Consider the following 13,398-nt stretch of genomic DNA (forward strand, 5'->3'; position numbering starts at 1 on the left):
TCTTCTTCTTCTTCTTCTTCTTCTTCTTCTTCTTCTTCTTCTTCTTCTTCTTCTTCTTCTTCTTCTTCATCATCATTTGGTTTAAAAGTTCTCTTCCTGGGGTTAGAGAGATGGCTCAGTGGTTAAAAGAGAACACTAACTACTTTTTCATAGGACCTCGTTCAAATCCCCGCATCCACATGGCAGCTAAGAACTGTCTGTAACTCCAAGATCTGACACTTTCATACACACATACATTCAGGCAAAACAACAATACAGATAAAATTAAAATAAGTAAATTATTTTTCTTCACTGTGTAAATGTTTTATTTCAGTGTGGGACGGGCTCCCCCCTGACCCACTTCACAAGTTCACAATGGGCTGGTGGGGCCAGTAGGGGTACTTCTGCTTGTCTAGCTTGGTTTCTGGGAAGGCTTCATTCAGGTCATCAATAGTCATCTAGTCAAAGGGAATCATGTTCTTCATTTTCTCCAGCTGCTTCTTATATTCCTGGATCCTGGCCTGGGATTCAGACACGAACTCAGCACAGCTCTTCATACCCTCCTTTTCCTCGTTGTTCACCAGGGCTGTGTATTTATCTTCAGGCACAGGAATAGTTAGGGCTTTATACTTCTTTTCAAAATCATCCACCAAGCCAGCCTTGGCCACATTGGCCCTGTAATAAGCCCAGTAAATCGCTGGTGGTTTCTCAGGCAGATTAGCCAACCTTGTGTGGAGGGTCTCATTCCAGGACTTTAGGGCATATCCAATCATATTTTGGTTTCGGGTACAATCTCCCCAAAAGCTACCCAATCAATGGTTTTTAGAGCAAGTTTACGCCCAGCCATCTTGGGATCCTTCACCCACCCCGACGGACCGCTGTCACCGGCAGCAAGGAGCAGAAGTGTACTCAGTAAATTATTTTTTAAAAAATCCTTTTTCCTCTTCTCTGTAGCAGACCTTGGGACCTACTTTATTGGAGGAGAAATCTGTCATCTTTTGCTACCGTTTTTCTCAATATTTGCCTGTGATCTCACACTTCCTTTCCCTTGTTCACTTTTCTCAACAAAAGAAGATGTTTTTTTGGGGGGGTACTTATCATTTCCTCTGGGATCTTCTTTCTTGCATCCTAATGAACAGTCTTCCTTTACTAACTCTTATCTTTTCTTTTACTATCATCTGTTGACTAGTGGTTCTTTTTAAAATTGTTATTTTATTTTTTATTAATTACAGTTTATTCACTTTGCATCCCAGCTGAAGCTCTCTCCCCCATCTGCTCCCTTCCCACCCATCTTCCCTCTTCTTCTCCTATGTGCCTCCCTCAGTCCAATGATAGGAGAGGTCTTCCTCCCCTTCCATCTGACTGTAGACTATCAGGTCTCATCAGGACTGGCTTCATTGGCCTCCTCCATGTTCTGGTAAGGCTGTTCACCCTTCAGGAGAAGGTGATCAAAAAATCAGCCTCTGAATTCATGTCAGAGACAGTCCCTATTCCCATTAGTGGGGAACCCTGTTGGACACTGGGCTGCCATGGGCTACATCTGTGCAAGGGTTCTAGGTTATCTCCATGCATGGTTCTTCTTTGGAGTATCAGTTGCAACAACCCAGATGTCCCTCTGTTGAGGAATGGATACAGAAATTGTGGTACATTTGCACAATGGGATACTACTCAGCAATTAAAAACAAGGAAATCATGACTAGTGTTTCTTAAATTTTAATATGCATTAAGAATCAGGACAGGAACAGGGCAGTGGTGTTGCCCACCTGTAATACCCAGCACTCTGGAAGACTGAGGCAGAATGGTATGATTTTGAAGCCTGGTGGACAGTTGTAGTCAAGTACTACCAAGTCTACACATAGAAATTCTGTCTGGAAAACCAAAGAAAGAGAAAGAACGAAAGGAAGAAAGAAAGAAAGAGAGAGAGCAGAAAGAAAGAAATAAAAAAGAGAGAAAGGAAGGAAGGAATAATGAAAAGAAAAGAAAAGAAAAGGAAAGAAAAGAAAAGAAAAGAAAAGAAAAGAAAAGAAAAGAAAAGAAAAGAAAAGAAAAGAAAAGAAAAGAAAAAAGAATATGTTGGTGACAGTACTATAAAACATCCTCATAGGGACCAAAATCTTCTGGGGCCTGACATCACCCACTGAGACAGGAGAAGATGCTAGAGCATCAAGGTGTATCAAGAAACCCCTTCTTTTTCTACACCTGACATCTACTCTTTCAAAAACAATGTTTTCATTCCCTGCTTCATAGAAGAAGATGAATTCACAGTTAGAGAAAAGATTTCCTTCTGTATTCCACCACTATGTTCATTGTTTTTAATACCTCCTTCCATTTTTGCATCCATGATGGTATTTTCATTGACAACCAATATGCTGACAGGTGCTACAATTCATCTGACCTTTGTACTGTATGTAGCCTCACACTGCCAGTTATTTTCTGGTGTTTTCCTGGAATGTTTCAAAGACACCCTAACTCCTCAGGAACAAAACTCACGGTCTGCTTGTTCCCCAAACCTGTCTCTAGAGTTTTTGACATCTCTTTTACTTCTGCTCCATATGACTTACTATATACAACTTAGAAGCAAGTCTTGCCAGCTTTGTTTTTCAAAAGGTTCTTTGGTTTGCTCATTTCATTTCCACCCCACTATAGTGGCTTCCCCCACTTCTCATTTTTTTTTAGATTTTTAATTTTTTTTATTAATTACATGTTATTCACTTTGTATACCACTCTAGCTTCCAACCTCCTTCCCTCCCAATCTGTTCCTTTCTTCCCCTTCTCCATGCAGTTTCCTCCCCAAGTACACGGATAGGGGTCTTCTTCTTTTCCTTCCTTCTGATCCTAGTCTATTAGGTCTCATCAGGGTGGCTTCATTGTCTTCCTCTGTGGCCTGGTAAGGCTGCTTTCCTCTCAGGGGGAGGTGATCAAAAGAGACAGTCCCTGTTCCCATTACTATGGAACCCACTTGGAGACTGAACTGCCATGGGATACTTATGTGCAGAGGTTCTAGGTTATCTCCATGAATGTTCCTTGCTTGGAGTATCAGTCTCAGAGAAGACTCCTGTGTTCAGAATTTTTGGTTCTGTTGCTCTCCTTGTGGAGCTTCTGTCCATTCCAAATCTTACTGTTTCCCACTTCTTTCATAAAATTCCCTGCATTCTGCCAAAAGGTTGACCGTAAATCTCAGAATCTGCTTTGATAGTCTGCAGGGCAGAGCCTTTCAGAGGTCCTCTGTGGCAGGCTCTAACTTGTTCTCTGTTTTCTCCATCTTCTGATGTCCAACCTCTTTGCCTTTCTGGATGGGGATTCCCTTCTGGAATAGCTCAATCAGGATGACTTTTTCCAGTTCCCACCATTTACCTGCAAATTTCATCATTTCCTTGCTTTTTATTGCTGATTAGTATTCCATTGTGTAGCTATACCATACTTTCTGTATCCATTCCTTAGTTGAGGGGCATCGGGGTTGTTCCCAGCTTCTGGCTATTACAAATAAAGCTGCTAGACAACTAGGAATAGCACTTCCTCAAGATCCAGCTATACCACTCCTAGGCATATATCCAAAAGAGTCTCAAGTTCACCACAAGGATATTTGCTCAACCATGTTTGTAGCAGTTTATTCTAATAGCCAGAATCTGGAAACAGCCCAGATGTCCTTCAGTGGAGGAATGGATAAAGAAATTATGGTACTTTTACACAATGGAATACTACTCAGCAATAAAAAACAAGAAAATCATAAAATTTTCAGGAAAAGGGTGGGACCTAGAAAAGATCATTCTGAGTGAAGTATCCCAGAAGGAGCGCCGGAGCCAGCCAGCAGAGTCGAACGGTTCTTGAGTTGGGAGTGAGGATTAAAATTAATAAAATAAACACACAGCACACAGGAAGCTTTTTAAAGGTCCAGACTCAACAACCACAGCAAAAGGCAGACTGCTGCAGCAAGCAGTGCCAGCAGCAAGCCTCAAGTCTCTGCCTCCTCCTCTGCCTCCAGCCTTCTGACCTCTTTTATTTGTGAGGAGTTACTTTTAGCCAGTAAAACATCTCAGAACAATAGGTTAATTTGCACAAGGAGCTAGAGGAAGAGGTTTGACCCTCACAAGCTATCCTACCTGCTGTCACAAACAAAAGGAGATGGACTTGCAAGTTCTTTGCCTTTAGTAAAGGTCTGCTAAAAGCCATCTCTCCACTGAGATTTAAATATCAAAGCCGGCCTTTTGGAGTCACAGCTCCAGACAAAAGAGAAAGACACAAATGGTATATACTCACTTATACAAACCTATAAGATATGATAAACATACTGAAATCTATATACCTAAAGAAGATAAACAAAAAAGAGGACTTGAGGTAAGATGATCAATCCTCACTTAGAAAGACAAATGGGATAGATATTGGATGTAAGAGAAAACAAGTAACAGGACAGGAGCCTACCACAGAGGGCCTGTGAATGACTCTACCTAACAATATACCAAAGCAGATACTGAGACTCATACCCAAACCTTTGACAGGGTGGAGTGAATCATATGAAAGAAGTGGGAGTAGTATGACCTGGAGAGGACTTGAGCTCCAGAAGGACCAAATATATCTAGGCACAGGGGTCTTTTATGAGTCTTTTTCTCCAACTAAGGACCATGTATGGATATAACCTAGAAACCCTGCTCGGATATAGCCCATGGTATTTCAGTATCCAAGTGGATACCCTAGTAAGGGGAATAGGGACTATTTCTGACATGAACTCAATGGCTGGCTCTTTGACGTCACCCCTCCCCGAGGGAGGAGGGAGGAGTAGCCCTGCTAGGCCACAGAGGAGGACTGTGCAGGCATTCCTGAAGACACCTGATAAAACCAAACCCTGGTCAGATGAAAGGGGAGAAGGACCTCCCTTATCAGTGGACTTGGAAAGGGGCAAGGAGGAGATGAGGGAGGGACGGTGGGATTGGGAAGGAATGAGGAAGTAGGATACATCTGGGATACAAAGTTAATAAACTGTAACTAATATTTAAAAAGTTTTAAAAAGAACTGCTGACATAAAAAAATAAAACCAAAATAAAGCTTCTACAAACATGGTTGAGCAAATGTCCTTGTTGTGTACTTGAGCCTCTTTTGGATATATGCCTAGGAGTAGTATAGCTGGATCTTGAGGAAGCACTATTCCTAGTTGTCTACTATTTTCAATCATTTTAAATACATGGATTTCCCAAAACTCCATATAAAACTATGTAACTAAGAAGTAACAGGTGCCATGTGGCACTTTTCATGTGCTGAGTGATTTATGGGTATTTTCTAATTTTGCCTTTATGAAAACTGACAGTTTCATATTTTTACATTTGGGAGGCAAGTGTTCCCAGGGGCTAGGCTATTTGTCTGCTGTGGAATACCTAGTAAATGGCTAAAGTGGGGGTCAAGTAGATTGTCTCTAATGCTTATGATCTTAACCATACTATTGGGTGTGTGTATTTTGCACACATTTTATTTATTAATGTTTATTTTTTTCTTATCAGTTACATTTTATTAATTCTGTATCCCAGCCGTTTCCCGATCCCTCATTCCCTCCCAGTCCCTCCCTCCCTCCCTTATCTCCACCATGCCCCTTGCCAAGTCCACTGATAGGGGGGACCTCCTCCCCATTCATCCAATCCTGTTTTATCAGGTATCTTCAGGACTGACTGCAAAGCCCTCCTCCATGGCCTAAAAGGACTGCTCCTCCCTTGGGGGGTGGGGAGGCCAAAGAGCCAGTCATTGAGTTCCTGTTAGAAACAGTCCTTGTTCCCCTCACTATGGGAAACCAATTGGTTACTGAGCTACCACAGGCTACATCTGAGCAGAGGTTCTAGGTTACATTCATACATGGTCCTTGGTTGCATGTAAGTCTCAGAAAAGACCCTTTGCCCAGATATATTTGGTCCTTGTGGAGCTCCTATCCTTTCCTCATCAGACTAACTCCCCTTCTTTCTTATGATTCTCTGTACTCTGCCAAAGGTTTGGTCATGAGTCTTTGCTTTGAAAACACTGCTAGTTAGAGTTTTTCAAATGCGCTCAGTAGACTCCTGTCAATGTTCAATGTCCATCCCATCTGTCTTTCAAAACGAGGATTGATAATCTTACCCCATGTCCGCTCTCTTGATTATCTTTTTTAGGTGTATAGATTTCATTATGTTTATCATATCTTATAGGTCTATATAAGTGAGTATATACCATGTTTGTCTTTCTCCTTCTGGGATATTTCACTCAGAATGATCTTTTCTAGATCCCACTATTTGCCTGCAAATTTCATGATTTCCTCGTTTTTGATTGCTGAGTAGTATTCCATTGTGTAAAAATACAACAATTTCTGTACCCATTCTTCCGTTGATGCACATCTGGGTTGTTTCCAGGTTCTGGCTATTACAAATAAAGCTGCTATAAACATGGTTGAGCAAATATCTCTTTTGTGTACTTGAGCAAACTTTGGGTATATACCTAGCAGTGATATAGCTGGGTCTTGAGGAAGCACTATTCCTAATTGTCTTAGAAAGCGCCAGATAGATTTCCAGAGTGGTTGTACCAGTTTACATTCCCACCAGCAGTGGAGGAGGGTTGCCCTTTCTCCACAACCTCTCCAGCATGTGTTGTCTCTTGAGTTTTTCATCTTGGCCATTCTGATGGGTGTAAGGTGATATCTCAGGGTCGTTTTGATTTGCATTTCCCTGATGGCTAATGAGGATGAGCATTTCTATAAGTGTTTCTCTGCCATTCGATATTCCTCTGTCGAGAATTCTCTGTTTAGCTCTGTTCCCCATTTTTTAATTGGATTACTTGGTTTGCTGCTTTTCAGATTCTTTAGTTCTTTGTATATACTCGATATTAGTCCTCTGTCAGATAAAGGGTTAGTGAAGATTCTTTCACAATCTGTAGGCAGGCGTTTTGTTTTGATGACAGTGTCCTTTGCTTTACAGAAGCTTTTCAGTTTCATGAGGTCCCATTTATTGATTGTTGATCTTAGAGCCTGTGCTGTTGGTGTTCTGTTCAGGAAGTTGTCTCCTGTGCCAATGAGTTCTAGGCTCTTCCCCACTTTTTCTTCTTACAGATTTAGAGTATCTGGTTTTATGTTGAGGTCTTTGATCCACTTCAACTTTAGTTTTGTGCAGGGTGATAAATACAGATCCATTTTCATTTTTCTGCATGTGGACATCCAGTTGAACCAGCACCATTTGTTGAAGATACTGTCTTTTTTCCATTGAATGGTTTTGGCTTCTTTGTCAAACATCGAGTATTCATAGGTGTGTGGGGTTATTTCTGGGTCTTCTATGCGGTTCCATTGATCCTCCTTTCTGTTTTTATGCCAATACCATGCAGTTTTTATTACTATTGCTCTGTAGTACAACTTGAGATCTGGGATGGAGATACCTCCAGATGATCTGTTGTTGTAAAGGATTGTTTTGGAAATTCTGGGTTTTTGTTTCTCCATATGAAGCTGAGAATCTTTTTTTCAAGGTCTGTAAAGAATTGAGTAGGTATTTTGATGGGATTTGCATTGAATCTGTAGATTGCTTTTGTCAGGATGGCCATTTTCACAATGTTAATCCTACCAATCCATGAGCACGGGAGATCTTTCCATCTTCTGAGATCTTCAATTTCTTTCTTCAGAGACTTGAAGTTTTTCTCAAACAGGTCTTTCACTTGCTTGGTTAGTGTCACCCCAAGGTACTTTCTGTGGTTAGTGGCTATTGTGAAGGGTGTTGTTTCCCTAATTTCTTTCTCGGGCATTTTGTCTTTGGTATACAGGAGGGCTTCTGATTTTTTGAGTTGATTTTGTATCCTGCCACTTTGCTGAAGGTGTTTATCAGCTGGAGGTGTTCTCTGGTTGAATTCTTGGGGTCTCTCATATATACTATCATATCATCTGCGAATAGTGACACTTTGACCTATTCCTTTCCGATTTGTATCCCCTTGATCTCGTTTAGTTGTCTTATTGCTCTGGCTAGGACTTCAAGTACTATGTTGAAGAGGTAGGGAGAGAGTGGGTAGCCTTGTCTTGTCCCTGATTTCAGTGGGATTGATTTAAGTTTCTCTCCATTGAGTTTGATGTTGGCTATCGGCTTGCTGTATATTGCCTTTACTATGTTTAGATACGTGCCTTGTATTCCTGATCTCTCCAAGACTTTAAACATGAATGGGTGTTGGACTTTGTCAAATGCTTTTTCAGCATCTAAGAAGATGATCATGTGGTTTTTCTCCTTCAGTTTGTTTATGTGGTGGATTACATTGATGGATTTCCGTATGTTGAACCACCCTTGCATGCCTGGGATGAAGCCTACTTGGTCGTGGTGGATGATATCTTTGATGTGTTCTTGGATTCGTTTTGCAAGTATTTTATTGAGTATTTTTGCGTCAATGTTCATAAGAGAGATAGATCTGAAGTTCTCTTTTTTTGTTGGGTCTTTGTGTGGTTTAGGTATCAGGGTGACTGCTGCTTCATAGAATGAAATTGGTAATGTACCTTCTGTTTCTATTTTGTGGAATAGTTTGAGGAGAATTGGAGCACTTCTTTGAAGGTCTGGTAGAATTCCGCACTGAAACCATGTGGCCCAGGGCTTTTTTTGGAGGGGAGACTGTGAATGACTGCTTCAATTTCCTTGGGGGATATAGGGCTGTTCAGTCTTTCTACCTGATCTTGACTTAATGTTGGAAGATGGAATCTATCAAGAAAATTGTCCATTTCATTTAGATTTTCAAATTTTGTGGCATATAGGCTTTTGTAGTATGACCTAATGATTGTTTGAATTTCCTCTGTGTCTGTAGTTATGTCACCCTTTTCATCTCTGATTTTATTGATTTGGATAGATTCTCTCTGCTTTTTAGTTAGTTTGGCTAAGGGTTTGTCTATCTTGTTGATTTTCTCAAAGAACCAGCTTTTTGTTTCATTGATTCTTTGAATAGTTTTATTTGTTTCTAATTGATTGATTTTAGCCCTGAGTTTGATTATTTCCAGCCTTCTGCTCCTCTTGGGTGTATCTGCTTCTTTTTTTTCTAGGGTTTTCAGTTGGGCCATTAAGTTGTTTGTATGTGATGTTACGAATTTCTTCTTGCAGGCACTTTGTGCTATAAATTTTCCCCTGAGCACAGCTTTCAATGTGTCCCATAAATTTGGGTATGTTGTGCCTTCATTTTCATTGAATTCTAGGAAGTCTTTAATTTCTTTCTTTTTTTCTTCCTTAACCCAGCTGTCGTTGAGTAACAGGTTGTTCAGTTTACATGTGCGTGTAGGCTGTTTGTTATTTCTGTTGTTGTTGAGATCCAGCTTAAGTCCACGGTGGTCAGATAGAATACAAGGGATTATTTCAATCTTTTTGTATCTGTTGAGGCTTTCTTTATGACCAACTATATGGTCTATTTTGGAGAAGGTTCCATGCGGTGCTGAAAAGAAGGTATACTCTTTTGAGTTTGGATGAAAAGATCTGTAGACGTCTATTAGGTCCATTTGATTTAGGGTCTCTGTAAGTGTTTTTATTTCCTTATTTGTTTTCTGTCTAGTTGATCTGTCCCTTGGTGAGAGTGGAGTGTTGAAGTCTCCCACTATTAGGGTTTTAGGATCAATGTGTGATTTAAGCTTTAATATTGTTTCATTTACGAAAGTAGGTGCTCTTGTATTTGGGGCATAGATATTCAAAACTGTGATGTCCTCTTGGTGGATTTTTCCTTTGATGAGAATATAGTGGCCGTCCTTATCTTTTTTGATTAACTTGGGTTGAAAGTCTATTTTTGAAGAAAACAGAGGAAAGAGATAACTACACAACAAAAAAAAAAACAAAAGAAGACAAGCAATGAAACTCAGTGACACCACCAACACCACATCTAAAGTAAGTAACAATTGTTGATCACTAGTTTCTATCAACATCAACGGACTCAACTCCCCAATTAAAAGACACAGACTAACAGAATGGTTGTGGAAACAGGATCCATCATTCTGTTGCATCCAAGAAACACACCTATGCAACAAAGATAAACACTACCTCAGAGTAAAGGGCTGGAAAAATGTCTTTCAAGCAAATGGTTCCAGAAAACAAGCGGGAGTAGCCATCCTAATATCTAATAAAATGTTTATTATTTTACTTATGTATTAGGAAGAATTCTTTTGACAGGTAGAAACCCTATTAGCAGTCCAGATATATGTTCATAGTATACCTTTCTTTGAAGTTCAAAGTTGTGTAGTTTTCAAAAAGTATGACTTTAGAATGCTGTAGATTTTTTCATTTAGTGTGGTGTCTTATAATTATTCTTTTAAATATGCCAAGTTGTAATGTGAGACTGTATTTAAAAGCAAAAAAAAAACAAATATCACATAGCAGAGTATGTTTTGTACTATATATTTTATACTATACATATATTTTGTATATATTTAACAATATATTGCTTTCTTTTTTTTATTAATTACACTTTATTCACTTTGTATCCCCCCATAAACCCCTTTCTCCTCCCCTCCTAATCCCACCATCCCTCCTCCTTCTTCACGCATGCCCCTCCCCAAGTCCACTGATAGAGGAGGTCCCCCTGTCCTTCCTTCTTATCTTAGTCTATCAGATCTCATCAGCAGTAGCTGCATTGTCATCTTTTGTGGCCTGGTAAGGCTGCTCCCACCTCAGGGGGATGTGATCAAAGAGCAGGCCAATCAGTTTATGTCAGAGGCAGTCCCTCTGCACTGTGTCAAACCCTAGATCTCATCAATATGGTTAGGCTGCTGACAAGTGACTTTCAGGGATCCACCCAGCTTTACCCACTAGTGCTGGAGTGCAGGGGCTCCAGGCCTGTGTTTTGGACTTTCTGTGGGTGCTAGAGATCTGAATACAGACCCTCTTGCTGTGCACCATGTATTTTTGTGATTTGAGCCATCTCTGCTCATCTCTAATGTGTTATTGTTAAAGACAAAGACCGGACCAATGTTTTCTTAGAGCAAATGATTTTATAGTCTAGAGCTCTTGCTTGCCAGCTGCTCTGATTTCTCTTGTCCATTAGATCTGCCCACACTGCTCTAGACCTGAGTGCCTGCAGGTGCCTTTAGCTGCACAGGGATGTGCTTGTACATCTTAGTCACTTCCTACCTTGATTGCCTCTCTGGACCTTCCTGGACTGGGGAATATTCTTAGTGGAGTAGTGGAGAGATTGCTATTGGAGTCAGATTACTTTTTATTAAAGAATTCTAGTATTTAAAATTTTTTTGAGTTATAAAGATTAATGTTAAATTAAAGTTATGCAACTCTTTGTATATAGAGTAAGGAATTGACAACATTGAAGCCAGAATTCCCCAACACTAGCTTAGCTTGTTAGAATGGAAAATCTTTATGGTGCTTTCTTCTATTGCTCTAATGGATGTATCCTACTTTCAAGATAATTCTTTGAGAACTGCAAATCAAAATGTTAACATTCTATCTGCATTATTGACAGACATGATGTTTATTTTGCACTTGAGATTAAATATACTGACAGAAAGGTTAACAAAGCAAAACTAAAGGCATTTTGACTTTGCAGATAGGTTTATAAAAAAGCATTCTAGAGTTAGACTAAAAATATTACCACAGTTCTGAAAATTTTTTGATGCACATAGTTCTGTTATTATAACTGTTTAAACATAACCTTACCAGTTATGGAAGTCAGTTATTTTAACTATTACAATCCACTTTTTTTTAAATCTTTTATTTTTTTTATTAATTACACTTTATTCATTTTGTATCCCCCCATGAGCCCCTCCCTCCTCCCCTGCCGATCCCACCCTCCCTCCCCTTTCTGCATGCATGCCACTCCCCAAGTCCACTGATAGGAGAGGTCCTCCTCTCCTTCTTTCTGATCTTAGTCTATCAGTTCTCATCAAAAGTGGCTGCGTTGTCCTCTACTGTGGCCTGGTAAGGCTGCTCCCCCCTCAGGGGGAAGTGATCAACGAGCAGGCCAATCAGATTATGTCAGAGGCAGTCCCTCTTCCCATTACTATGGAACCCACTTGGACACTGAACTGCCATGGGCTACACCTGTGCAGGGGTTCCAGGTCATCTCCACAAATAGTCCTTGGTTGGAGTATGAGTCTCTGGGAAGTTCCCTGTGTTCAAATTATCTTGTTCTGTTGCTCTGCTTGTGGAGTTCCCGTTCCCTCCAGCTCTTACTATTTCCCACTTCTTACATAAAATTCCATTCACTCTGCCCATCAGTTGGCCATCAGGCTCAGCATCTGCTTTGACAGTCTATACTGCAGAAGCTTTCAGAGGCCCTCTGTGGCAGGTTTCAAGGTTGTTTCCTGTTTTCTTCTGGCTTTCAGAGGCCCTCTGTAGCGGGTTAAAAAAAAAAAAAAGATCCAGCTATACCACTCCCAGGCATACACCCAAAAGATGCCCTACCACTCAATAAGGTCATTTGCTCAACCTCGTTCATAGCAGCTCTATTTGTAATAGCCAGAATCTGGAAACAACCTAGATGTCCCTCAGTGGAGGAATGGATACAGAAATTGTGGTAGATTTACACAATGGAATACTACTCAGCTACTTACCAGTTATGGAAGTCAGTTATTTTAACTATTACAATCCACTTTAAAAAAAAAAAAAAAAGGTTTATTTATGTATAGCTATTTTGTCTGCATGTAGATTTACACCCCGGAAGAGAGTAGTAGATCCCATGGAACTACGGTTAAAAACAGTTGGGTTTTTTGTTGTTGTTTTTTTTTTCTTTTGTTTTTGTTTCTTTGTCTGTTACGAGACAGTGTTTCTCTATGTGTAGCTTTCGCTGTCCTGGACTTGCTTTGTAGACCAGGTTGGCCTCAAAAGGCAGTGATCTGCCAATCTCTGCCTCCTTTGAGTGCTAGGATTTTAGGGTTGCATCACTACACCCAACTAGAGGGAGAGGTGAGCTGGCATATGAGTGCTAGGAATTGAACTCAGAGCCTCTTACAAGTATAGCTGGTTCCCTTAACCACTGAGCCACCTCTCTAGCCTTAAAAACCACTTTTTTCTTTTTTATTGAATTATTTTTATTTTTATTAATTACAGTTTGTTCACTTTGTATTCCCCCTGTACCTCCCTCCCGCCTCCCCTCCCAATCCCAACCTCCTTCTTCCCCATGCATGTCCTTCTCCCAGTCCACTGATAAGGGAGGTCCTCCTCCCCTTCCCTCTGATCCTAGTCTATCAGGTCTCATCAGGAGTGACTGCATTGTCTTCCTCTGTGGCCTGGTAAGGTTGCTCCCCCCTCAGGGGGAAGTGATCAAAGAACAGGCCAATCAGTTCCTTTCAGAGACAGTCCCTGTCCCCATTACTATGGAACCCACTTGTATACTGAACTGTCATAGGCTACCTCTGTGCAGGGGTTCCAGGCCATTTCCATGAGTGGTCCTTGGCTGGAGTATCAGTCTCAGAAAAGACCCCTGTTCTCAGAGTTTTGGATCTGTTGCTCTCCTTATGGAGCTCCTGTCCTC

General features: G+C 40.6%; 1 pseudogene; it reads right to left on the minus strand.

Moving 5' to 3' along the window:
• Nucleotides 1-278: 278 nt before the first annotated feature.
• On the minus strand, nt 279-869 carry LOC129670995 (ATP synthase subunit d, mitochondrial-like; annotated as a pseudogene).
• Nucleotides 870-13,398: the final 12,529 nt, after the last annotated feature.

This window comes from Psammomys obesus, unplaced genomic scaffold (genome assembly GCF_907164565.1).
Source record: "Psammomys obesus unplaced genomic scaffold, mPsaObe1.curated_primary_1811, whole genome shotgun sequence".
NCBI classification, from domain to species: Eukaryota; Metazoa; Chordata; class Mammalia; order Rodentia; family Muridae; genus Psammomys; species Psammomys obesus.